Here is a 15,415-nt window from a genome sequence, read left to right as displayed (position 1 = left end):
TGAGTACCACACACTACTTGAGTGCTCAGCTTTTGACCACATTAGGTCCTCTTTTCCCCATATATTCAGCCATGAGCTCTCCCTACATACCTTCCTCTCCCAACCACGATGTGGACTCTCTATTGCGACGCTCATTTCAGCCATTTTTGAGCATCGAGAGTCACTTATGAACTCCACTCACACCACGTGACATGTTCATTTGGTCCCATAGGTCATATTTGACCTCCCAGGACGATAATAGAACTATCTATCTATCTATCTCTCTCTCTCTCTCTCTCTCTCTCTCTCTCTCTCTCTCTCTCTCTCTCTCTCTCTCTCTCTCTCTCTCTCTCTCTCTCTCTCTCTCTCTCTCTCTCTCTCTCTGGCCTCTGCAGGCGCCGCATCAAAGCATAGTTCTGTCTCTCTCTTATTCACACACACAACACACATAGACACACGCACCCTCACTGCATCACTCTCTCTCTAACTCTCGCCATCCCACCTGCCCGCCGTGTCTCTTCCTTGCTCTCTGAGTTGGCCCAAAGGCGCAGCAGGAAAGAACCGAGCACTCTCTCTCTCCAATTACACACAAACACACACCTACACACACACACGCACACACCCTTCATGCCCTCCCTCTCCCCGCGCCCGCGTTCCCTCCCTCTCTCACTCTCGTTCTCTCTCTCTGTGTCTCCATCGCCACATGTAAAAAAACATATATATATTATGTTATATACACAATAAAATTACTTCCCCTTCTCTCTCGTTCCCACACACATGCACCCACAACTCTGTCCATATGCACACATACACTCACGTGCACATATATAAACACATACACACACAAGCGCGTACGTACTTACGATCAAAACGCTTACACATACTCACTCATACACACAATACACGCACGCATATACGCACACACCAGACAATAATAAAAAAACCAAAGGAATAAATGCCAACAACAAAAAGAAGACAGCCAACTCGCACGTTGCCAATACGAAAACAAGAAAAGGCGCCGATGGCGCCCCTCGGCCGGCACTGGCATCTCATCTTCCCGCAGCAACTACCAATTCTGGCAGCCTTAAACCTCACACCGACCACCCAAACCATCCACAAAACCCCTTGTAAATGCCCTGAACTCCACTCTTTCCTAATAACCTAGCCAGTGGCTAGTGGATTGTAAAAAAAACTCTACGCCACTCTTTCCTCTCTCTCTCTCTATCTCTACCTTTTCTCCCTCTCTATCTCTCTTACTAGAGAGGCATCTAGACCTTCTACAGCGACCAATGGATATTTGCAAGGACCATTAGGTAAGGACCACCTCTCAAGCCTATATAAAGAGGCCTCTGCTAAGCACAAAAGGAGGCACAAGTGAAGGAGGAACACATTAGCTCCATGCACTCTACATTTCAAGCACCACTGAGCACATAATGCATGGCATCATGTTTGGTTGCATGCTTGGGCATTTTAGCATTGGCAACATCACCATTTTTCCCATTATCCACCACACCATGGTTGAGTTACTTGTCACGACCACTCCTTGCACATAAGGCAGTCACTACTCCCCCGCAAGGCAACATGAGCATGCTAGGATTTAATGCATCCACACCATGCTACCTTGGACCGCTCTCGATGTTGGTGATTGACGTCGTTGGTGGCTGCATCGTCTTGATGTTTTTCCTCACCTAACCTCCCCGCTAACTCCAACTTTTCCATGTACCATATGGCGCTTGCATTCCATCATGCATCCCTAGTGCCAAGGGCCAGGTTTGTAACAGCCAGGACCACCATTTGTAAGTATCATCATCGCCAATAAAAAGGGTGCAATGTTGTCTTGATCTTTGGAATCCATTCTCTGTTATCCTTAGTTTTGTTTTCCCACATTCACGGGATGTTTCATCTCTTGTATATCACTCTGCTTGTGCTCCATCACGTGCGGCCTCTCCACTCAGTCAATATGCTCCATTCCGACCTTGTCACATACCTCTCTCGTACACACACTCCTGATTGTTGACTAGGCAATTTTTACAGCTTTATCAAAAGACAGAGGTTCCTCAACATCATGTAAGCTAGACACAGCCAAAGCATAACAATCTGATGCATAAGATGCATGGCCAGAGCCTAAACGAGTACAATCAAACAAAGGTGCATCCAATTTAGTGTCTTGCAATGTATTCACCATCCATTTTGGCATACCTCTAGCCTGCTCATTTTCAGCCCTTTCCTCATCAAGTACATCATGTACATCTGCATCAGTAATAGGTTGACCTTTAACATTTTCAAAAACCCCCATAGGTTGTACATTTTCCTCATTGGAATTTACATTCGAACTTCCACCACTGAAAAGAGGCAACAAAGTGTCATAAATGTCCTCTGAGCTTATATTACTATCCCTAGTACATGACAGCAAGGACTAAACAGAATCTTCCACAAACACTACATCCCGTAAAACCAAAATACCCTTTGTTTATGGATGATACAACCTATAACCTTTGCTTTCAGCACTATAACCAACAAAAATACATTTGACAGCCTTATCATCTAATTTTCTGCGATGTGTTTGTGGCACCAAAGCATATGCCAAATAGCAAAAAACACGCATGTGCTCAATAGAAGGCTTTCTATCATGCCATGCTTCATATGGAGTAATAGACTGCAAAGCTTTTGTAGGACACCTGCTAAGTACATAAGTGGCACACATGATGGCCTCAAGCCAAAAAGAATGCGGCAAAGCTTAACTTTTGACCATACATCGTGCCATTTTCATAAGTGACCTATTTTTTCTCTCAGCAACACCATTTTGATGAGGTGTATAAGGCACTGTACATTGGTGTTTTATCCCACGACTAGCCAAAAATGCATTAAATTCATGAGACATATACTCCTCCCCTCGATCGAAATGGAGGGTGCCCATAGTACATTTCGATAAATTTTCAGCCATAGCCAAAATTGTTTGAAGCACATAAAAACTTCGGACTTTTCTTTAAGCGGAAATACCCATGCATGCCTGGAGTAATCATCAACAAAAGTCACGAAGTAAAGGTAATTTCCCAAGGGGGTTGTAGACCATTTCCTTCTCAGCTTGGGATTCAAAGCCAACAACTGACCAAAAGTTTTGTTAGCCTTTTGGTTTTGCACATCACTTACCAAATCATATTTGGGGTAGCTGCGCCCTAGTCGGAAGTTTGCTTGCTTAATCTTGCGGCGTCTTCGTCTCTTGTTGATCTCAAGCTACTCCCTGCCCATGTATACTTTATTTCTTTACAGGCTCTAGTTTCTCGCTTGGATTCTATTTCCCTTTCCATTCTAGCCCTCTTATTGGCCAAGACCTCTAGGTCCTGCTTGTTTACCCCGATAATACTCACTTGAGGGACCTCATCACCATCTGGCGGGACCGATTGCATTGGATGCTCAACCGCCTACTCTCTTGGGCCATTAAACTGTGCTTGCCCTCTCCCGCTACCAAATAATGGGTAGATACCACCTCTTTCCCTTGTCAGATGGGGGAAGTCTCACATGTAATGCCCTTCCTCTTCGCAATTGTAACACCTGTCTGGCAGTGGCCTTGCCCTACCTCTTGCTCCTCTTCCCGGTCCCTTGTCCATTACACTCAACTGTAGCTCTTCCATCTGCTCCTGAACCGTACATACCCACTGCTGTGGAATAGCAGCCGTAGCCCTATTCCCTTGATTTTTCTCCTGAGCTGACTCTCAAGGACTTTGTGGTTGAACAAATTTCATCGCTTCATAACCTGCTACACCTTGTTCCATCGTCTTTCTACTTTTCCTACTTTTTGATCTTGCGATTGCCATTGCCCCATTGTAATTATTTGGACTTTCATTTTCCACTTTCTCTCGCACCTTCGGATGTAGGCATGCCATAGATTTATCCAATTTGAAGTATTCGCCATTGGCTAGCTACATAGCTGCTACTAACTCCACCCAACACACGCTTCAAAGTGATCCAAAAATAGAATGAACTCCTTGCTTACATCTTGCTTTAAAGCCTTCACCCTGGCATCCATTTCAACTCGAGATGCTTCTTTGTGAAAATCATGTAGGAAATGTGTCCATAGAGCCAGCCGAGCAAGCCTCGGCTCACCTTCCAAAGCTTCATACCACACCTTCACCTTGCCGCACATTATTAATGGAAACATGTGCATCTTTTTGTACACGTTCGACATCCGTAGTAACAACATATACATCTCAAAATCTACAATCCCTTCATCAAGACTGTCATCACCATTAAAAATTGGACCATAGCTTCGAGATGCCATCTTTACCAATACAAAAACCTGTTTATTACTTCACCAATGGGAGAAATAATGTGCTCCCCTGTGGGGGCACTAGAAGATGGAGAGGGAAATGGGGAACACGCCCAACATAGACACAAATTCCCCTATATAGCTCAAGGTATTCACAGCATCCCTTCCTCTCGAAAAGCATCTTCAAAAAACACATTCCTGCTAGTCGACCACCGCGTGCTCACCTCTCGAGTCACACATTGTACCATACCACAATCCAATACACACCCACAAATGCCATCATTTCTTGCATTTCCACACACTCAAACACTGCACACTCTCTTTCTCTTTGCATACATAACCACCGAGGGGGCGCACACACGAACACACACCCAAAAGTACCATGTACAAGAGCAAAAGAGAGGGGGGGAGAGGGGATCAACACCACGAAAATGATGTACTTCAAGGGAGTTTTCCATGCATCCACAAAAAAACAATACAAGATTCTTTACAACACCATAACCGCACCGCGGCTTGCCAAAATCACCGACTCAACTACCTCCCCTGTGGCTTACTTGCACACAGGTACACACCTCCATGGTGGAGATGAAACACCTTCTCCCCAACTCCTCATTCCAAAGGGAAAGTGTTAACCCATGATGCCACCATTATTATTTACTACATATGTTTAGTCATGGTCTGGGCTTGTCGGTCCAAGAGGTTTATAGTAAAAGGCTGGTGATCGCCGATGAAAGATGCACCAGACCCATTAAACACTGACTCACAAGCCCTAGATAAGGCTGTAAACTAGGGTTTCTAATTATTCTCAATGTGCAAGCTTTGCTCTTGCTTCAACTCTTCTTGCTTGTCTGTGAGCAGGAGAGGGAGGGGGGGCGGGGGGGGGGGGGGGGGGGGGGGGGGGGGGAGAGAGAGAGAGAGAGAGAGAGAGAGCATTGGCAAGCACGGTGGCACGGAGAAGGACAAGTGACAATGCGGTGGCTTCTTCTCCTCTACGTGTACACGGAGTCCCTTGACGATGGTAGCACTATAGGAGGTGATTGACACATGACCACCCTGTAGACGTAGTGCTTGTTTGCATCTGTAAGGTTGTGTGCTTGTAGCCCTGCGGCTCGCCCATGATGTATAGCAAGTCCCTAGGAGTAGACATTTTTGGCGCCTGTTGGGGAAATGTTCTGCACCAAGCTTCGTCTGTAGCCTGCATATTGCATTGCTAAGGTTAATATTACCTTTTTCTACGAAGAAAGGTTGGGAAGAGTGTGTGGGTGTAGTTGCTTTTGTAGATCTGTGCACTATCATTTCTTTTTTTTGTCAATACAATTTTTTGCTTTAGATCTATGTGTCTTGTCAAAATAGTTTTTTGCTTTAGATTTATGTGTCCAGGCAGTGTATTTCTGGAGTTTTGTTGCATCTACATTTATGTAATTCTGAAATTCATGCAAATCAAAGAACAAAACAAATTGAATTGATTCTAATGTCTACCTGATCAGTAGAAGCCATCGCACGAAGAATGAATGTTTTTTTGATAGGGGAAGATCTGCACATGCCAACCCGTACAATTTTTTCCTCCTTCAACCATTTTGGATGGTTGGTCCACTAGATTGTGTGCAATGTCTTGCATTGATGCACACACAGATCAATTCCAAATTCTACAACAAACATATGTTTCTATATCACATGGGAGGTCAAAATAATATACCTCCATCAATCATCTCCTAGGGTTGGATCAACAATGGCCAACACGTGTTTTGTAATTTTTGTTTCAAAGAATGCTTTTTTGTACTGGGGTTGAAACTCCAAGGAAAGCATTCTATCCTTCTCTGCGATGATCTTTTTCAAGGCCATGTTGTAGTTTTCCTACACATATGGCACTATTGATAAATATCTTTTTTGAGATGCAAAAATTAATGCTAATTACTATTCAAAAACTTCAATGCCACTTAGGAGATGAAGAAGTTGTGACATCAGAGCCACATACACATTATACCATGCTTTCTTCCCTGCCCTCTTGTCAATGTCTACCTGCATCTAGTTATAAACTACACACGACAGTTTCTCCATGATTGCCTCCATGCTTTCTTCCCTACCCTCTTGTCAATGTCTACCTGCATCTAGTTGTAAACTACATACGACAGTTTCTCCATGATTGCCTCTTGTCAATGTCTACCTGCATCTAGTTGTAAACTACACACGATAGTTTCTCCATGATTGCCCCCATTTCCCACACCATCCATAACATGTCCATGTAGGTGGTTTCCACGTATCCCATCTCATTCAATCTACACCGGATTGAGAGGTAAAGAATGATAATATTATCTGATTTCAAAGCTAGCTACATAAGCGAGAAAAATCAAAGAACTTACTTGTTTATACACATCACAACATGTCAACCTCATTTGACGAGTCTACTACCACTAGTTCTACACAAACCCTTGGATGCAATTTGTCATCTTTTTCGTAGGCAACACCTATAACCATAAGAAATGTCTCATATTACTTCAATTTAAAATGCGTAATTAAGTTAACACCATAAAAGACAATACTCACTCTATTAAGAACTTCCATCCAAGCGGCTAGCCTATAGTTGCCATCCCAAGTATATAACATTTTGCTGCACACGTCACCCCAACATGTATCTTTGATATCTGCCTCGAACTCTTAATCAACCATTCGCCAAAAGGGATCCCATGTTTGCATCTTAGTGTCATCAACATCAATGCTAGGATGGCCGAGTGCATCGAGAGAGCATATGAAGCATTCCTTAAGCTCATAATATCCCCCAACAAAAATGTATTGTTCAATGGCTGCAGGCACATGGGGTCCAGCTAACCTGTCTTGCTTTCTCTAGCTTTAGCAAGCGACACAAAGGAACCCAAGGCAATGGAGTTTCGTGCTCTATCTGCAATATCCAAATTACGTTAAAGCCCATACTTTGCAAAAGGTACTGCATGCTTTAAATACATAAGCTCTCATTTACCTTCAAATTTCCAAGATACTTGGATAACATATTCTGACATACTCTGACATCCTCATTAATTGGAAATTCTCCTTCGGCATTCGCCCCTACTGCCATGTATGCCTCCACATCTATGTTATTGATATCCTCGTCCGAGTTGACAACATCAACTACAAACCTAGACGATGTCCCTTCCTTGCCTTTACTTTTGCTACTTTTTAAGATTTTTTTGTTGATGATATAGGTGGCGATCACATTGCACTTACTGGTTGGCTCTTGGAGAGAGACACACTAGCGGATGGTGACATTTCTTGTGGTTTTGTCCTTGCTATTATGGTAACCCTATTTAACAAAAAGTATAGCAATGGTTATTCAACAAGTAAACCCATAATAGCTAGACATTTAACACTTTACACTCAAAGGATATCAAAGCAAAGACTTTATCGAGATGAATCCATAAATTACCAGAGCACTTTTTGGCCATGCAACAAATTTTATTTTTTTTTGGCCTTCTTCAAAGTAGTCTCCTCATTCGTGGAAGGAACATGAGGTAGAGGAGCGTCCTTCCCATTGTATACTTCTAGTATCGCAATAGAGAAGCATCCTGGTGGCAATCTTCTCCCGTGAAGCCTCGCCAAGTTTGAAGTCTTGTCTATTTTACCAACACCGATCGCTTCTCCATTGCAAATGAAAACATAAGTGCCAACATCAATTTCCTTGGCCATCTTTAGTTTCCAGTTGTAAATGTAAAGCTCAAATGCTTTGTAATATCAACAAAAAAGAAATCCAATTTTCATATGCTTCTATATGTAGTTTTTCTATCCCTCTCACCCTTGATTTAGCTATTTCCACTATCAATTCCACTCTCTGCATGCAACCCCTCTCTCCCTCGGCTCTTTTTCCACCCTCCCTCTACCTAAACTCTTATCTACCATCCGTCTCTCTCTATCTTTGTGTCTACCACCATCCCTCTCCCTATTTCCAACAATCCCTCTCTCTCTCTCTCTCTCTCTCTCTCTCTCTCTCTCTCTCTCTCTCTCTCTCTCTCAAAAAAGACCATCGAAGCTCACTTCGCAACACACAACATCACCAAGAAGATTGACATTAAGATACAAAAGGTCTTGCAAGAGCGTCAGCTGTAAGAATCCCTTTGCCACAAGTTCCATATTGGGGGACTTCCCTTCCCATGGTGCACTAATGAGGAAACCCTAGAAGAAGCCATCACCAAGCTCAATGATATCCTTCAACCAGTCCACATAAAGACCAAAGCCATATCTTGGATCAATGATACACATAGGAAAGTACCACCTATGCAATAAATCCTCACCTTTAAGGACAAAGAAGAGTGATTACGGTTGCTATGCCAATCTCGCCTCCTCAAGGTACAAAATCTTTGGATCACCAAAGAATTAACTACGAATCAACTGAAGACAAAAGCAAGTGAGCTCAACAAGATGCACAAAGCCCGCAAACAAGGCAAATGGGTGGTCTATCGAGGTGGCAAAGCCGTCATTCAAGAGTTTCGAGCTCCCAAACCAGCTTTCCCCTCCCCCTCATCCAACCCCTCTTATTTTTCCTTCTTTTCCTTCCTTTTGGCCTATCTATCTATGTGTCTATCTCTCTGTCTCCTTCCCCCTTTTAACTAACTCTTTCTCTACCTCTCCCTCTATCACTCTCACTCTCTTTAACTCTCTCTCTCTCTCTCTCTCATAAAAAATAATATCTAACTTTACCAAATGATTTTCTCATATTAAACTGATCATTTAATGTGGGAGAATAAACGGGAACAAGATTTAGAATAGAGACATGTGCTTCTAAACCTATCTCAACACGGGACCAAAAGGAGAGATGGTTGCCTCTCAATAGGGGTCCAAAAGGAGATAGTCTATCAAAGAGAAATGTGCAATAAGTGCTTCTAGACCTACCTCAATAGGGGATCAAGAGGAGAGATGGTTACATCTCAATAAGGGTCCAAAAGGAGGTAGTCTATCAAAGAGCAATGTGCATCTAATGGAGCTTAAAAGACCTTAGGGTTAGCTTCATTAAAGACCTCCGATGGTTAGTGTTAAAAGTCCTTTGACCTTAGGCAAGCTAGGGTTGAGCTTGAGTTGGGAACCCGACCTAAGCTTGAGGTGCTTGTCGTGCTTAATGACTAAGGTGCGTGCTTGATGACTAAGGTGCTTGAGGTGCTTGTCATGCTTGATGACTAAGGTACTTGAGGTGCTTATCATACTTAATGGGGGGTAAGGTGCTTGAGTAAAAAAGAGACCCTACAAACTTAATGAGGAAGGTGCTTGAGAAGCTTCCTATGCATGAAAGTCCCAAAGTTAGGGGAATCTTTGACTTGACTTTCCACTCACCCAAAGGGCACCCCTTTTTCAAAGGGCACATGGGACACATGTCAGACTCTCCCTATGCTTAACCACATGGTGTGCTTGAATGCTATTGGTTAGGCTAAAGAGGGGTCCAATGAGCTTCTAGTTCCATCCAAAAAATATCAAGATATTTTCAAGATCTCTCTCTCTAAGGGGTAAGGAGGACACTTGTCAAAAGACTACCCATGTACTTGAATGCATGTTGTATGTGATTGGCTAGAGGGAGAGGGGTCCAATGAGCTTGCAGCATGTGAAAAAGTTACAACTCACCCCAAGCAAGCACGGGGGGTGGGAGGGTGCTAGGGGGATACACACACACACACACACACACACACTCATTTTGTGGATCGATTCTCACTTGGTAAAAGTGGAGGAACTCCACCTCCTTCTCGAAGATTGTGAGAAGTGAGAGCCTACACCTCACTCTTGGCTATGGAATGCAAATCCAACCAAGATCCATGCTTCAAGGCTTAAGCTTGCCATCTTCTCCATCTTCATTACTATGCTATTATGTATGCTAGCAAGAAGAGTGATGATAAGTGAGGAACTATTTCTTTCTCCTATGGAATGTTTCTTCTTCCTTTTCCCTACCCTCATTCCCCACTAGCTCTCTCCACCTCCGAAGGTGTTTGAGGCGTTGGGACTGAGGCTTGGGATAGTTAATGCTTTCTACAAATTTTATGCTATGTTTGTGATGTATGAAGCTTTCCATATTCATTGCATCACCTAGGTCAAAAGGAACACAAAGATTGTATTGTACCAAGTCTCTCTTGATGGGAGAAACTATAATACAAATGCCTATTGGAGGGGGGACTGGCTCCGCATGAATCCGGTCCTCAACTATTGTCATGTTCTCTAAACTCTCTCTCTTGCAAAAGTATGTTTCATGCCAAGTTAGCTAAGTACCATGTTTATGGTGCTACCATCAATTAAGTTCACCAGCTATGCTCACAAAGTAATCTCACAAAAGTGCTTTACCTAATTTCCTAATTCTGCTACTCTCAAAATTCATAGGTCATTTCCATTACATTGGTATCAGAGCATTTGATTTCTCTTTTCTTGCTTAAGAAGAGAGGTCCTTAAGTAGCCTATTAATGGTTGATTTTGTTAATTATATTAGGGTAAGTGGGACTAGGATCTATTATCGGTTTTGTTGAGCCCACTATGTGGGATATGATGCACACCTCGGGAGCTTTGGTATTAATAATGGAGTCATTTTAGACTTGCCTATGGATTTACCATTATTGAGCCATTAGAATTCCAAAAGGAGCTATCCCTCAACAACTTCTCTATGTCACTCCAATACTCTCTATAATTAACCAATTCGAGCCGTGGGTGTAGATACTTAAATGTCTATTTTTAGGGCCTAAGAGGAGTATCAACTAAGGTTTTGAATTGCCAAAGCATACACTAAGTAAACACATAATTTTAATTAACATGGATGACAATAACCAAGAGAGTAGAATGAACATTGATAATTTTGATTTTGCACATGAAGATGCTAATGATGATGCCCCCATGTTTGTTAATTATCTTGTCACTAGGTTGCAACAAGCACTACAAGAGGTTGTGTGCTCTTGTGACGCTGTTAGCGACGGAAATACATTGGGTTTTTATAACCCCCAGCGTCGCTAAAAGCGTCGCTACGAGCGTCGCTACGAGAGCGTCGCTATAGGCGTCACTATATGCGTCGCTATGATCGTCGCTATATAGCGACGCATATAGCGACGCCTATAGCGACGTTTACACAGAAGACTATAGCGACGCTCATAGCGACGCTACAGAGCCATAAATAGCGACGCCTATAGCGACGCCCGAGAGAATTTTTTTTTGGTGGCAGGGCATTGAATGCCATGCCACCCATCAACCATATTGTACTTGATTCACTTTTTAAAAAAAGTGCAAAGGTAGATAATAGACCCAAAATAGTCACCCACAAGACGCATTGTTTGCAAAATTGACAATTGTACACATCATAGGCAAAATGAATTGATTGGCAAATGTAATAATGACAATTGTACAACATCATAGGCATAAAGAATTGATTGGCAAAAGGAACTGCGGTGACAAATGTAATAATATACATGGTTCAAAAAGACGTATAAAATCCGTCTCATGATACATAAGCTATGAGAAACCCTAAACTAATGCTATCTAGCTACGGCTAAACTGACGTCGTCTAGTCAGACGTCTCATCGCGTCCAAGCGGCGTATCTGTCGGATACTGCAAAAAAAGACAATAAGACAGCTTTTAGTAAGTATAAACATATAACGACATTTATAAAACAATACAAAAAGTAGAAAAGAGTAAACCCTAATACTAACCATGCCGCCGCGAGAACTGAGAATGTCCATCAGGGCGTTTAAGCCCTTCCTGCCTGCGTACTCGCGCTCGTACGGTGTGGGATCACGTCCTGTCATCGACCACTGTCAAAACATACAAAGATTTCATTATGTTAGAACTAAAAAACTCATAAACCCTAAACTATCGAACATGCATAAAGAGCAATGTGAAAAGACTTACAAAATCGGCCTCAAATGATGCCCATCCACCGCTCCCCAAGTGGTGCGAGCTCCCTGCCTCTACTCGCGCTCTGGCTGCATCCTTTTGTTGCTTCCACTTGTCGGGATTCTCGCGCGCTGCTTTCTTCGCATTCTTCCAATCTTCTTTGGCCAGCCAATCTGGCCTGTTCCACCCATTCTTGATTTCTTTTTGCACTTCGGAACGCTTGTGTTTGCATTATTCGCGCATTCGAATCTTCATCAGGTCTTCATTGAAGCGCTGATCCCGTGTTGGAACGGGAAACTCATCATGAAGTATGCTGATGACTCTGTTTTTTAAATCACTTGGTACTTCACTCCATTTGTTTAGTATGTAGTGTCTAAACAACTGAGAGCAAAGACCACGCATGCGCGAGATCACCTTCTTGCCGTCATCATCCATGATGATGCCGCCGCTGATGTCGACGGAGTAAGGCAAGCCCTCTGGCCGGTGACGCGTGAACCCGGGTGTCCCGACAGGGGTCTCTAGCGGCGTGTCGATGGGGGTACGGACGTCAGGTGTCTCCACCGGCGTCTAGGCCCCGAAGCGAGGAGTGTCGAGTGGGGTGGCTCCTGGCGGGGTAGGTAGAGGTGTGTAGCTTCTAGGAACAGTCAGCCGTGCAAAACCTGGCGTAGATGGCGATGATGTGGCTGGTGTGGGGGCGGGCAAAGAAGGGGAGGGTAAAGAGCCTCGTCGAACACGAGGCGGTGTGGAGGCATCGGTGGCGGAATCCCCACAACAACCGCCACCGCCACCACTAGAGCGCCGGTGTCTAGATGAGTGTGAAGCTCGTCTCGTCGACGCCGAAGCTTCGGAGCGCGCCGAATGCTCCGAAAGAGAGGGAGATGTGGATGGTGTAGGAATGCGCGATGATGCGCCAGAGCGATGACGCTTGACGTACCACTGTCTCTGCTGCGGTGACAAAGAAGAAAGAAACTCCTCATCATCCATACCTGCATTAAACACACGAATATTTAAACTTAATATTGAATGAATAGAGTAGACAATGACGCAAAGACCATTAAATACAATGACGTAATGACGCATATAAATACAATGACACAATGAATCGAGTGATAGAAGAGGCAAGTCGAAAACTCATAATTTTCAATCAAAAGATGTGAGCGCGAGTAGAAAAGAGCGTTATACACCATGGAAGGTACTTAGAGAGCCAGAGCTTTTACAACACGGAGCAAAATTGTTCAAATACAATATTTGTGGCTTTAAGAGATCTCTCTCTCATCCTCGCATAACTCATCATAACTTCCTATATCTATATAGAGCTCTCCGTTTAAACACATATCCTCTGTTTCATTTTGTAGCTCCTCTGCATGCACCCCATATAGAGTAGTAGCATCTTGATGCTCGTCTGGCACCACCGCAGCGGCTTCTGATTGAGCATCTTCTCTGATCTCCTCCATTGATGTCGTTGTGATTGGCACATGGTAGCCTTCATACGTCCTTGCACTACGAGGGGCTACCTCTATGACGTACCACCAGTTTGATGTAGACTTTGTAGGATGAAATATTACCTGCCAGAGCCACATAACTTACATGAGAGCTTTCAAGCACATAACTTGTAAAAGGGGGATGTTAACTATTTATATACTTACTTGTTCACAATGCTCGGGTAGTACGAAAGTGTCTCTTAGGTCATTCCATTTCTTAGTAGAATCCACTTCAAGAAAACCAGACTCTCCTCTACGCACAGTAGCGTTGCGACCCTCCATGATTATCTTGAACCATTGCACGTCGAACAAGTCGACAAAAAATCCTCTGTAATCGATCCTCAAAATCTCTTGCAGCGTGCCGAAGTAAGTGAGTTCCGCCACCACAAGATCTGCATCAGAGGAACGTCGTCGACTAGACTGTTCAAATTTTGCCATGATTCCACAATCTTGAGTAAAACGCTTTTTGTCGATTCGTTCCACCCTAAAATGTCGACCTTTACACCATGCTGCTGTGTATGACTTATACTACAACGAACAAAGATTATGAGTGGCCGTTCAAACGTTTATAAATAAAGTCACTTGCTAGTCGTACATTGCAAACTTACCTTGGTCGCGCAACCCCGAGAGTACTCCCACTCTTCTTCAGTCACTTCGTCACCGCATTGTTGTGCACTTTTCAATTGGTTGTGCAACCATCTTAAGCTCATGAAGGTTGGTAGGCTCTCCAAAACCGCTGGATAGTGCATCGGTGGTCGTCTTCCCCGTCTCCACTCGATTCGTGCCCTTTGTCGCTCTTGCTTTGCATCCTCATATTGTGAAATCCACTTTTGCATCACTGGATTGTGAAGCATGCAAAATCGGTTGATTTTAGCCTCTAGATCTTCCGTCATCTTCTTCTCAACACCGAGATTGCACATGACAATCCCAGATATGCGCTCATCATCTATGGTTCGCCATAGCGTGTCCCGGGATTTATCAAATCCGTCTAGCCACTCTCCAATGTACACTAGGGACTCTGATACCAACCAACCTTCTGCCATGCTACCCTCCGGACGTGCCTTTTGACGCACATATCCCTTAAGCGTTTTCATGAAACGCTCTAAGAAGAACATCCATCTAGAATGAACTGTGCCAGCTATTTCCACCTCATCAACTATGTGAACAAGAAGATGCACCTGAATGGTTAGCATTGTAGTAGGAAAATGTTTCGAAAACATGCACACAAGCTCTGCAGCATTTAGTTTGGCGAATGGTAGTCGATCCATCAGACGCTGTTTGCGGCCAATATTGCTCCATACGATCCACATTTCTAAGGTCAACTCTGGCTCCCAAAGTATCTTTCTTGCCGGTCAAATGGTCCCATAGTAGATTACCCACATTCTTGAATATGTGCATTGGATCGAGCAAGTGATTGATCATGAGTCGGGGCCAGTATGGTAACTCGTACCATAGAGATAGTCTCTTCATCCCTGGAGGCAATCCGTCATCGCACATCTCCTTCTGCTCTAACCATGCTTGTGCAGACATCCTTGGTGGCTCTCTTCCCAAAAAGCCATCGCGTAACACATGATTCTCTGGAAGATATGCTTGATGACCTTCGTAGATTTGCTTCTTCAGTGAGGGTGCCCTACGTGCATTCAGTCTAGGTCCACATGTGACACATGCTCTATATCCGCTTGTTTGAAGCCCTGCATGTATACACATGATAATAGATCAACTATGGGAAAAAACAAGATCTATAGTGTCTGAGTGAGGAGTGTCAATAGATCACCTGAGCATTCTGTTAGCCCGGGATAGTCATGCATGGTCCACATTAGAATGCCTCTGATCAAAGCATTCCGTCGTCCT

Source organism: Adiantum capillus-veneris, chromosome 20 (genome assembly GCF_014529385.1).
Source record: "Adiantum capillus-veneris isolate H3 chromosome 20, ASM1452938v2, whole genome shotgun sequence".
Classification (NCBI taxonomy): domain Eukaryota; kingdom Viridiplantae; phylum Streptophyta; class Polypodiopsida; order Polypodiales; family Pteridaceae; genus Adiantum; species Adiantum capillus-veneris.
Note: the sequence above shows the minus strand (reverse complement) of the source record.